Source organism: Molothrus aeneus, chromosome 8 (genome assembly GCF_037042795.1).
Source record: "Molothrus aeneus isolate 106 chromosome 8, BPBGC_Maene_1.0, whole genome shotgun sequence".
NCBI lineage: Eukaryota > Metazoa > Chordata > Aves > Passeriformes > Icteridae > Molothrus > Molothrus aeneus.
This window is the reverse complement of record NC_089653.1, coordinates 23,891,184-23,904,317: the sequence shown is the minus strand read 5'-3', so window position 1 is coordinate 23,904,317 and position 13,134 is coordinate 23,891,184. Positions and strand designations below refer to the sequence as shown.

General features: G+C 43.0%; 1 protein-coding gene across 3 annotated transcripts in view; it reads right to left on the bottom strand.

The window, feature by feature from the left end:
• The window catches only part of NEURL1 (neuralized E3 ubiquitin protein ligase 1), a 142,459-nt gene that overhangs the window by 68,505 nt on the left and 60,820 nt on the right, over positions 1–13,134 (bottom strand). The gene's annotated exons all lie outside the window — the stretch shown is intronic.

The following is a 13,134-nucleotide window of genomic DNA, read 5'->3' as shown; positions in this document are numbered from 1 at the left end:
TTCTTCTCCAGGAAAACTCACATAACATACAACTTTCCTTTCTGCTTTCTCTGCCATCCCTTCCTCCTTCTTCTTCCTCCTCCCTTGTCACAAGTATTAAAGTTTCTCAGCCACTTCTCTCTTTTAAGTCTTTCCCTTCCTTCACTGGCCCCACTTTATCCAGCATTTGTCTCTCACTTAGCTTTAATCCTTTTTTTTTTCCCCAACCTCTTGTACTATTCTAGTTTGTTCTCCTCATGCTTCATACCCTCTTATTTTCTTATTAAAAAAACCCCAAACAACTCCCTATCTCCTAAAGCACAACAGGCCCTTGTGATTAACCAAGGCTCTCCAATCTCACAAAGTTATAAAGAGATGGATTTATTTTGACAGACCAGTAGTTAATCTATAACATATTCCTGCAAAGTAACTTGCACTGGGTACTAAATGAGGCAAAAGCTTGTCATCAAAATTGCATTTTTTATGTACATTGCTGGGATGAAAGCACAGAGCTCCATGCCTGAGTCCCACCATCACCCTCTTAAACTCCCTGTGCACCTGGCAGAGACAGCACAAGGGCCCAGATGCAAAGCTCCCAGCCCAGGGCAGGGCACTAGCCCTGCTCTCCAGCACCTTCAATGCACAAATAGAATAATAAACAAGAACTTTTGCCCACACCAGGGAGGACTCCAGTAACATTAGAAGTGTTAACCACTACACCACTAAAATGTTTTTATTTTCCAGGCAAATAATATAAGTACTGCTGAGGCAAAACCAGGAGAAAGGGCAACATTTCTCCCTTTACGCAAGAATTTGGCCCTCTATGCACACATTCCTTCATTAATCTGCACTTTCTGTACCACAGTCACAAGTGGAATCTAAATTACTGACTTTCCCACTCTCATCTGGCTCTGCAGCACATCGCTTGCACCAGTTTCAACACCCTTTACCAGTAAATAACTGTTTCTTTAGCAGAGCAGAACTCGAACTTGGACCACTGAATTAAAGCATGAAACTCCACCAGCCAGTCAGACCATAAAGTTACAGTTTATTTTAACTAAAATAAGCAGTATCTCTGGTGCTTATTCAAAGAACCAGTGTGAGTACTATTCCACCATCCTGCCTAGCAATTCCCATGCCAGACCCATGAAGTCCTCACTTCAGGTTTTGCTACAAACAGCTGATGGAGCAGTCCATACAGGAGCTTGCTTTCCTTAGCATTTGCTGCCATGGGTCAGCCAGTAGAAGACCAAGGGTGTTGAATCCTTATTGCCTGAGGACAAGAGCACACAGACCTCTTTTATTTCTTTAAGAGTCATCCTACCTGCTAGCCACCACCTCATGCCCAGTCTCACAAAGACAGAAAGAGGAGATGGGTCCTGCCCAGAAGTGTTTACAGGCTGCATATGAGAAAACAAATAGGAATAAGAGGAACATAACTTTGTAAGCAAGCATATGTTTGATCTGATTTTCTGTTATTTTAATGGATCTTTCAGGACATGCTGTTCCATACTCATGGCCAGTGCTATTCCTTGTCCCAGAGGACAGCCGGAGGTGACTGATTCTGTCACCACAACAGCACATGGAAGTTAGTTCTAGTCTTCTCTGATTTGCATAGGCAAAAATACACTTCAAACTAGAAGCTCCAAGCCCTTTCATTATAAGCCCTCACAGAATCCCCCCAAACCTTCATGATTATTTTCTAATGACTTGGGTAACAGAGTCAGTTCTTTTGTAGAGGAGGTACCCCAATGTGTCCTGTGAGAACACACCACGGAAGTTCTGCCATCTCTGGCTTTGAAATTTAACATCAGTGTGTACAAATAGGAAAAACTTGCCAATAATTCAGTTTTCATCAATTTTACATTGCTGCAGGTTTACTTGCATGACCTTTCCTGACACAGATGACCAGTTGCCATCTACTGAAGCTGGGTAATGCACAGGAGGAACATCATGAGGATGAAAAGTTGACTGCTTTTCTAAATAGCTGAAAGAAGAGAGATGAGCTAGAAAACCAAGCCAGCCTGGAATAGGAACAACACACAGTTTTACAATTCATGCAGAGGGGCATTTTTCCATATTGATGTATTGATAAGAGTGGAAAGAGGAAGAAATTTGATGCCACACAAGTCAGAGCATTGTTCCTGATGAAGCCACATTCATAGTGTGAGTGCCTTGAAGATCACGTGTGAACTGGAAACAAGCCTAAAGGGCTCAGGGGACTTTATTCTCTCAGGGGAAAGACACATACACTATTTCAGAAAAGCAAGGAGCAATTGAGTGTGGAGACCAACTCATCTATCCATTTTCCTTGCTTTTTTTAGCTTAAAAAAAAGTGTAACATCCTTTAGTCAATGTTCAGATAAGGGGCATTCCTTCTGCTAAGAAAGATCAGTGGAGCTTTAATTTTTTTTAGGGGTTTGCAGGGGTTGTTTTTTAAGTGCATAAATGCTCCTGTTTTTCTAAGCCACAGCACTAAATTATAATGTAATAAGGACCACACTGCATCCCTGACAGATGCTCTTTCTGACAGCACAGGGAGATGCAGCTGTTGAAGGGGAGTCTGCAAATCCAGACCTCTGGGCCATGAAGCATCTCCCTGATTAGTTTTCTGCACCCAAAAGCAGATCTCAATTCAAAATCTGAACCTACTTCTGTAGATAGAGTACACAGAGGAAAAACAGAAAATATTTGTTATCAAACTGAAGTTGCACAAATCCCAAACCACCATCAATCTGTTTTTTTCCCCCAAAGGGAATACTTCAAAATCTCTGGAATACTGAAGTTATTAAGGGTAATTTGCTCATATCTACACTTTATTACAGCTACTCACACAGTATGACACACCCCACTCTGCACTAACTGAGCCAGCAGTACCAGCCATGGTACTGATGGTCCTGTCATTACTGCTTCTGCCACATCACCAAAGACAAACTGATAAAGTCTGTCCACAAGGGTTAAAGTATGGACTTTCCAAAGCACAGCATTAAGAGAAGATGGAAAGTGTGTATTGTCATGTATATATATAGCAAATAAATCTCAAAATATTCCAGTTGTCAAATGCTAAAGAGCTTCTGAATCCCCAAACAACCACCTGTGCCCTGGTCAGTCTGAAGCTGCAATCACCTTGGGATGAGGCATGACCTGGAGCCCCCAGGGAACAGCTTTGATGTATGAGGGCTCAGAGCAGAAACTTCTCTGCGGGATAACTCATGAGTGAGTGAAGAGAGGTCAGGTAGCCACTCTGCAACTAAGAGGATAGAAACATCTCCCAGCAAAATGGTTCCAGGATTTGTGGTGAAGGGCATTGTGAGAGCTGCAGTCAGCTCTTGCAAACTTGGTGAATGACTTTAGCACTTTCAAAACTATCTGCAGTACATTTGTAGGCTATTTCTCTGATTTTTATCCTTACCTACCATTGGTACAGATATCCTGGACGTTTCATCCTTTGTTTGATAAATGCCATTGCACACCTGTGTAGGAAGGATGCAGGGAACTGCAATCACTGCATCTACATTTTCAGGAATTCATTTCTAACATGATGCAATATCCTTCGTAGCATCCCAAAGACAGCACTGCCCACTTTCCTACCTAAGCCTGACTGCTGGGAGCCATGCACAGAATAGCACAGGCCAAAGAGAGCAAGATCACTTTACAGTCAGCAACCATCCAAAATCCAAATGCTGAGATACTGAGACACAATAGCAAGATATGGAATCACCCACCCTTGCTCAAGCAAGAGTGCCTTGGGCTGGTCAGAAAGGAGACAGGTTTGCCCAGGAATCTTGTCACAGCCATGCTTCTTGATCAAGATCTCTTTGGCCATTTTTGCAAAGCCACTGATGTGCAGAGAGATTAAGAGAAGAAGAACAGCAACTCCTACCATGCCATAGCTCCAGTTCCATGTGAGATCTGTATGGGACCAGCACCCATCAGGACTCCCAATCTCGTGTTCCTTCTAAGCACATAGCTTCACTCAGAATCATAAAACAAGAAGGCACCACAAATGATAGTCTCTTACCCTTCAGAGATAAAAAACAAAGGGTGGCATTGAACTAGTTTAAGATAATGAGAAAATAAATTGAGCAATTCTCCTTTTGCAAGTTGCAAGAAATTTGTATCATCAGTGATGCCTTTGTAAAAGCAATTAGATTCTTAAAGCTCTATTTTATATTTGATTATCTGATTCTATTTGGTGTGCAAAGACAGAAGTCATTTTGATTTGGGATACTTCAGTACATTATAGGCACCCATATATGTCCATCTTCCAGATCCTTTTTTTTAAATTTTTTTTTTTATCTCAATCTCTTTATAGGCTGCCATTTTTTTAACCTTTGAAAAATACCAATTCTTAACAATGCTTATGTCTTCAGTTAGTCTTCAAACGGTTCTAGAGAAAAGTAAGGTTTTATTTAAAGCACTTTTGGTTGAGTCAGTGAATATTACAGACAGGCAGATCAGAGATGAAGCTGTGGCTTTCAAAACTCTCACCCAAAAGCCTTTCCTTTTACTCTCCTCCTCCCAAAAGCTAAAGAAAATGAGACATTTCTATCTTTCTTCTGACCAAAAGCCTGGTCTGATGAACAAAAAATAAAATCCAGGATTTCTTTCATTCCAAAACAGTATCCCAAACACTCTTGCCACCAAGCTGCCATTTGTCCAGTTTGTAACATTTAGGTTATCCAACCAAGGAAAAGATAAAACCATGGAGAAATTTTCCTTAAGCAAAGATGTTTACCGGAAATCTCCTTTACTTTACAGCAGGAACCAACCCAGAGCAGGGATCACATTTACACCAGAGCTCTGACAAATGCCTGTTGAGCTGCAGCACTTAAACCACTTGCATTTCAAACAGCAGTTTGTCAAGTGATACTAATTATTTGGGAGGTCTCTGCTCCTAGAAACGTAAACATTTCTTTTCATACCAATCGCATTTTCTTTTCCATGTGGTGCCTCCAACAGAGACTGAAATTAAAATGGCTTCTTTGTGTGCCACAATGTGGTTTATGGCTCAAATCCCCTTCTACTCTTGCAAGCAGGGGATAGCATTCTCTTGGGGCTCTGCACAGCACCTTCCCATTCCTGCTTTGTAAGCAGAAACCTCCTCTCCACAGGCAGAGAGCTCTCCCAGGATCAAACCCATCCACTTCTCTCAAGGCTGCACAGCTTCCCTCTGGCTGATAACACAGGTCTGGGACTTGCAGTAGCCTGAGGATCACTTGAACTTCATAAAGCAAGCTGAGGGCTCAGCTGCTAGGGAGCACTGCAGGGAACTGACAAACAGGCTCTTGCAGGAGTCCAAGCCAAAAACCCTTAACCAATTCCCAGACCTGCCAAGGTGCAGCTCAAACACAGGCACATGTTTCCTTCAAACTCCCTCCTGCTTCAAGAGACACTGCTTGGGCTCTGTTTAAGCCAGGCCACAAGCCTCAGAGTTTCTTGAAAAACACAATTTCAGTCCCACCCCAGTATCTCACAGCAGGCCCTGTTTTTACTGACAAGTCTATCGGCCAAAACCTTCCAGTGCTGCATCCACACGGCGCCACGTGGCTGCACAGCAGGGCCTAGCACAGAGAAAATCTGGCAGTATCAGCCAGAAAAAGGCTCATGAAATCACAGCAAGTAAACCAAAGACTTTACCAGAAGTGAGACTAAACCAGCATTTTCAGAATCACACTGAGCCATCTGCAAGTCACTTGTGGGAACTTTCTCGTTAGGGTAGTCAATGATGGGATCAGCCTCTGCTCTCCAGGCAAACTTTATAGAGAAGTCACATCCTTCCTCCTTGACACAAGTGTTGGGTCCTTTCCTGTTTTCCAGACCTCATCAAGGTCTCCTGTGAGCAAGTTTCTGAGCCCTGGGAGCTGACCCAGCATGTCTGGGAAGGTCACCGGGCATGGACCTGCCTCCCACAGCCTCTGTGCAGAACCACCCTGTGAGCTACAACCTGATGGGGCAAAGTCAGACCATGAGTATGAGTGTTACATGACCCCTCCATGTTCCCTCTCTGTATTTACTGGTATAGGCAGAAAATTATGTAAGATGAACCACAAAAAGGAGCTGATTTTCATAGCAAGGGGCCTTGGTTTAACACAAAAGTTCCTCCTGAAAAAAAAGTTCTTTTACCTTGATGGAGAGGGCAAGAACTTCAGATTTCTGCTGATGCTGGCTGTTAGAGGAGAGGCAATCAGGAGCACACTGCATAATGTTCATGAATGTATATAGCTTTTATTATATGACCATTTTACTATTTCCCTTCTTCTTTAAAACAGAAGTGCTATCAATGTGTCTAATGAAGAAAGTAAGTTCATGCATCCAATCAATTATGTCTCACTCCGAGCCCACCACCTTTCAGCTATCAGGCCCATGGTAAATCTCAGATGAACCAAAGGATTCCTTTCCTCAGTCAACTGCAGTCATCTGAAATGTTATTTTTAATGCAAACAAATTACAGTGTCCCTTCAAGAGACAATTAAGGACAGAGTCAAGGAACAGAAATACTGGTGAGACTAACTCAACAAGAGCTACAGAGAAGGTAGCTCTGACTCATTTTAGACTCAGAGAAAAACATTTTCAAAGTAAAACATTTATTTAGAGGTGAATAGACAAGAAGAAAAATGAAAGGACAACAACGGTCAGGGGAATCAACCCCAGAGCAAAGCTCAGGGACCCACAGGGCTGAAGCATGTGCTCCAACCATGGGCACATGCACTGCCAAGCTGGTGGCTCACAGCCACACTCCTGCAGCTCAGCACCCTACTGTGTCATCACTGACCCCTGACAACTCCTGAGAGCAAACAGTAATTCCACCCCTTGGTTCGCTTTCACTTTACATGAAACTCCCTTTCCTTTAGGGTTAATTTTTAGACTGTTCTTAATGCAACCCTCTGCACATATAGATATCATTGATGCAAAGTTCTTTGTTGAAATTAACGCAGCCATATAAATTTGGAGATTATATGTGTAGAGATAACCTCTTCTTAATTCCTGCTTATGTCTGCAATGGGAATCATATCTGTTTGGTAAATTTATTTTATACTATTAACAATATGAATGTTCAGGCTGCGGGAATACTTGCTTTGATTACATATGCAACTGATTCCCTAGAACATGTCAATAGACACTGCAAACCTTCCTGAAGAGACACCTGCTGCCTCTAAACTAATTGAATGATAGATTAATATAGAACCCATAATTCTTAAGAAAACAGGAGAAGTAAGGACAAGTGAAGAAGGATCAGAGCTAAGAATGCATTCACATAGAGGAGGGAAAGGAGCAGTCCAAGAGAAGACAAATAAGACAACAAAACCTGACAACATTCACTCCCAAGGTCCCACCAGAACAGAGCATCAAAGCTGACAGAAAAGTTAATGAGAAAATGCCATGAAAGCAAAGGACAAAATGAGAACAGGAACAGCCTTTGTTTTCAGCATTGGAGCAAGACCCCTACACTCAAAAACTGCCACAGCTAATGAAAAAACTCATTTGCCTTTCATAAATAAAGCAGTTTTCAGGTATAAACGTGGTTACCCATAAAATCTTCACATACAGAGATGCTACATTTCCTGTCACAAGTGTTGTCAGCAGCAGATAACACTCTATTATTGGTCACCCTGGGACACTGGCAGGTGACACATGGGTCAGAGGCACGCACCAAAATAATCTCTGGAAGTTCCACTTTCAGCAAATGCCAGCACTGTTTTGGCACCATGTCCATGGTCTTCTGCACCAGTTAATCCAAACCTGAACAGGATTAATTCCTCATACACACAGACTCTTTTGCTTTCAGGGCTATATGGCAATTGCTGAAAGCAGAGGGGGTTTAGAAACAACCTTTTCTCCTCAGTCCTGTATTAGTTCTCAACAAGCAACTGTCTGAAGGATAGAGGAGATGGTCATCCCTTAGGGAGTCTGATATCATCACCAGTCACGCCATCAAATGGCAAGTTACCCCAAAACCTAGCCAATAACTCAGAGATTATTAGAATATAAATCAACACTAATTTGCAGAGAAATCTCACTAGCAGTTGGTGTTGGTTTGGTTTTTTGGGTTTTTTTGGGGTTGCTGTTTCTTATTTCTTCTGGGATACTCAAAGTTTTAATTAGGTATAAGAAGATAGAAATTATTACACTAGAATATATGTGTGTGTTAGAGAACAAGGCTGTTTAGTGATATTAACTGCAAGGGTAAGTTGTGGTAATTGGAATGGTTATTGCAGTACAATGGACAGTGAGACACAAAGCATGGGGCTGATTTCAGCATATGCATATAGACACACCATTTACCACTCTACAAGGAATTCAGAGAAAGAGGAAAAATAGAGCTCTAAAGTGCAAAGTAAGAGTGAAAGAAGTTGCATACTATAGCCATCTTTCATTGGGGAAATGGCCTCCACCCTCTGTTCTTCCCCAAAGCTCTTCAGCCACTGCCATGGGGGCTGAGGCTTCCACACAGCACCCGAATGTCCCAGATCTCACACCAACACATGTGAACAAGACCCAGAAACTGCTTTCCAGGAGAACAAAATGTGGGGGGAGGATCATGGGAGATCTTCTGTACAGGAATAAATGACCAGCTGGGAAGGAAAGGAATGTCCATGGAAAATGAGATCCTGATGAATGGGAAATTAATCCAGATAGCCACCCAAAATCCTATTGCCACACAGTGTGGATGAACTCCTGCTATAATTCCTAATTCCTGCTTCCTTCTTCCATTTTGCAGCGCACAAATGTGGCTGCATCGCTCACCAGACCTACATATGGGAGATATAAATCTGGTCATGCATAACCCTTATGTGATCCTCTGCATACACCACACAAATGACCCACGAGCTATTATTTATATTGTATTCACAGCTTACAGAGCACCTTCTGCAAGCAGCTTAAAAACTCAGCCATTCCAACTGAAAATCACACCTGTCAGTCAGCACCACCTCCCGGGCTAAAAACCAGACATATCTCACTTGGGACTTCTTTGCAATTACACTGATGCCATACAATTACTGTTTGAAAAATGTGCCATGAGATACCTTTTCCCCTGCTCCTTGTAAAAATGATTCCACAGCAAAATTCTGATGAATGCCGGTGACATGAGTAATTAAAGTGAAAGTGAAACAAGGCCTTGCAACTAATGATTTATTAATAATTACTAGTGGTGGTAGGGTAGTTATTGAGTAAATGTGCAGCTATGCAGACTGACATACTCCTTGCACATGGGCTAACCCACAGTGTAAACTCTAGCAAGTCAAAGGTCCTCTGAAGAGATGTGCACGTGCCATCACAACCTCTGCACGCCTACCTACACTGAACCCCCCTCCAACACAGTGCAGCAGCTTCCTTGGCTAAACCATCACTTTGTGTCAGTTTGGTTCTTAATGAAAGAGACAAAAAGTACCCAGGTGTTTGGGGATTTTTTTTCCTTAGACTGAATCTCAAAATTTGGCCCCTAAAATCAAGAATAGGATCTTTTACAAATAGGAGCTCACTCATGGCCGTACAAGGCATGAAAAACTACTGCAGCACATGAAAGTTGTACCAAACACATAAGAAGAACTCAGGTATTATGACATATGCATCTGTTAGATATTTATTTCAAGCATGATTAGCTAGCAAGTAGTTTAACATAATTACTTAATAAACCTTGACTCTGTTATAGGAAGACTGTAGTGTACAGTCATTCTTGTAGAAACCAGCTTTCTATCAATCACAAGGAACCATATCAACACTTCCTGTTTAAAATACTGTTAAGCACTGCATATATAGATATTACACTTCAAATAGCAAGTAAACATCCTGCCCATCAAGGTTGTGTTACCTTTGAACCTCCTATTTTGACTTCTCTTCTTGCTGCATAGACTGCTCTGGAAAACACCACAAGGACTTCTGCAGAGGGTGTGGGAAAGCAAGAGGGAATGGGAAAGAGGAACAGAGACAGTCACAGTGCCAGGAATAGGGACATAGATGGAGACTGCCTGAGTGGGTGTCAGCACTGCACAGAGAATATTCCCATGACCCAACATCTCAAGCCATCAGATGACTCCTTTCACAAACAAACATACTGCTCCTCATGGTATACGCCATTGGGGTTCGTTTGGTAGTGGGGAATAAAGTCAGAAATTGAGCTCTCTTAGGAAGCTCAGGTAGCTTTAGTGACACTAGCTCAAAGCTTATCTTTCCTCCCAGTTCTATCAAGTGGGAAACTTTCCTTCAGGTGACTCAGGGCCCATTCAGCACCCACCATCTCCACCTTAGGGCAGATGATCTTGGCTCTGCAGCCACCTATCAATGGGAAAGCAGCATTTTCACCCAGGGAGATGCCTGTGCATGTGAGCCTGTGTGTGTACCTCTGCATGTGACCCTGTACAGTATGGCTCAAATAGGATCAAGCACTGGCTCGCAGGACTTCACACAGCAGAGCCAAGCATCAGTGCAGGTCCAGGGACACCCAGTGCCACCACCACGGCCATTCAACCCCATGCATGACATGTCACCCATTCGTGGCTTTTCTTGAGCCAAAGGATGTTGAGTCTCCTCTATCCAGCAGGATTGCTGCATATCTTTGCTGTTTGAGAGCACATTTGTGAGTGAAAGGGGGAAAAATGATGCCAGGTGTTCCTCATGATGGTCTGTGTGTAGTTGCACTTGACTGCTGTAAACCTACAATCACAGAATCATTAAGGGTGGAAAAGATCTCTAAGATAACCAAGACCAACTCCTAACCAGCCCTGCCAAGTCCACCACCTAACCATGTCCCTAGGCACCACATCTACATGCTTTCTGAACACTTCCAGGGCCAGTGATTCCACTGCTTCCCTGAGCAGCCTGTTCCAATGCCTGAATGCCCTTTCAAAGAAGAAATTTTTTCTACTATCCAATCAAAACCTCTCCTGGCACAACTTGAGTCATCTCCTCTTGTCCTTATCTATCCCTCACTGCTTGCCCCACCTCACTACAACCTCCTTTCAGGCAGTTTTAGTGAGTGTTAAGGTCTCCCCTGAGCCTCCTTTTTTCCAGGCTAAACAACCCCAGCTCCCTCAGCTGCTCCTCAAATGATTAACTCTTCAGACCTTCAACAGCTCTGTGGCCCCTCTCTGGACTCACTTGGTTACCTCAATGTCCTTCCTGGACTGAGGGGCTCAGAATTGGACACAGGACTCGAGGTGCAGCCTCAGCAGCGCCCAGTACAGGGGGACAATCCCTGCCCTGGTCCTGCTAGCCACACTATTGCAGATAAAGGCCAGGATGCCATTAGCCTGGGCACACTGCTGGCTCATGTTCAGCTAGCTGGCAGCCAACACCAAACCTCTGTTCTTACATCAGGGCACCCACAGCTTTTAAAACAAACAACCTGATTTTATGGTGTTTTTGACAGGGTGCCTCCCTCAAGAGCCACTTCAGGAGCTTTTATCTCAATTAACTTTTATGACCCTGACAAGGTCAGGGTGTGCCCAGGCAGAGGCAGGACCCAGAAGCCAGCTCTGGGCACAAGTCTCAGGAAAACCTGCTGTCTGCCCAGGACCAGCTCAGCAGAGCAGGAGCAGCATCTCCGCACCTGAGCTAATTTTCAGTGAACAGGTGCTTGTAAAAATCCCACCTCATCCTTGCCACACGGAGAGGTCACCAGAAATGTCTGAAGGACACTGGTTAATTAATTATCTGTGCTATCTAAGACAAAGATTATCAGTCCTAAGGCTATCAATACAACTCCTTTCAGTATCGTTACATTCACTTTCAATTCAATTTATGAGAAATGGATACAGATTCTGTTCTCTTTCCTCAGCTATTTTGACACACATCTGAAACACAAATATTCAACAGAAAGATGGAACTGAAGGAACAGTAGCCACAGACAAACCACAAGTGCAGATGTAGTCTATTTTTGTTAAATGTGCCTTTGTAGCACGATTTTTTTTATATAATCCCTATTTTTTTTCAAGTATCACTGTGCTGAACAAAGCAGTGCATCACCTCTGTATATAACACAGTCTGTAGCCCGTCTGAAAATTTGAGTTAATTAGCCACATCACCTCCATCTTCCAGCAAATAAAAATTAAAGAGAAGAATGCTTGCTGTAGTAGAATTGCTGAGAGGCAGAAGTTGGAAGATTGCTGTGCAGTCCACTGCCAACTGCAGGCAGGAGAAAGCCCCAACAGGAATGCCAAGCCCCTGGCACACACAGGAAACATATATATTTTTTATTCTTTCACTGACTTTTTTTTTAATTCATTCAAATAATGCTTCAGAGGGGAAAAGGCACTTACAATCACAAGATGAATGACAGCAGAGAGTTTTTTTTGTTTGTTTGGGTTTTTTTTGGTTTTTGTTTTTTTTTTTTTTGGTGACCCAGCAGTACAATTATTCTGCATACTGCATGCATATCCTGAGATTAAATAAGAAATAAGGTAAGGCCACAGAAACTTCAGAATACAAACAATGAACAAATAAAAAATCTCTATTATCTTGCTAAATATCTTGGGGACAGTCATTTACTTCCTAACTATGCCCATTTGTTCCTTAAACTATAGGGCTTGGACTTGGTAGAAAATATGAGAAGAATCAGGGCTGTAATATGAATATTCACAGTGTAAATGTATATACCTCATGTATCTCTATTCAAATCAAGGATATGAGATACTCCACAGTGCTTTACCTGTGTCTTCCATATCCATGTTTACTATTGTGACACGGAAGGGTTTCTGAAAACCCCATTCACACCTCAATGAGCACGCAGCACACTTACTACATCCAAACCCACGCAGAACATTTCAGATCAAAACAGGGGTTTCATGCTAAGGACTGCAATATTCTCACAGAAGTATCAATTGCACGAGATTTGTGCAGGCAGAGACATGTCTCATACTGTCCATAGAGCCACATTCTGTTCAAGGCTGGCCTATGCAGGGCACTCCGGTCCCTCTCCAGCTCCTCCCTCGCCCCGCTGTGCATCACCCAACAAACCCAGGGAGAGGGCTGCGTTCAGAGCCTCAGCTCCGTCAATTCACACCGACATTCATTCCAAACCTTAGCAATTCAGCTAAGAAACTGCTGGTGGGAAGGAGAAATAAGGTGACTGCTCAGAGATTCCGCTCAGCTGCTGGCAGTAACCTTGGCAGCGGGGCTGGCGTTTCCCGGCGGGGCTGTCACACAGCGCACACG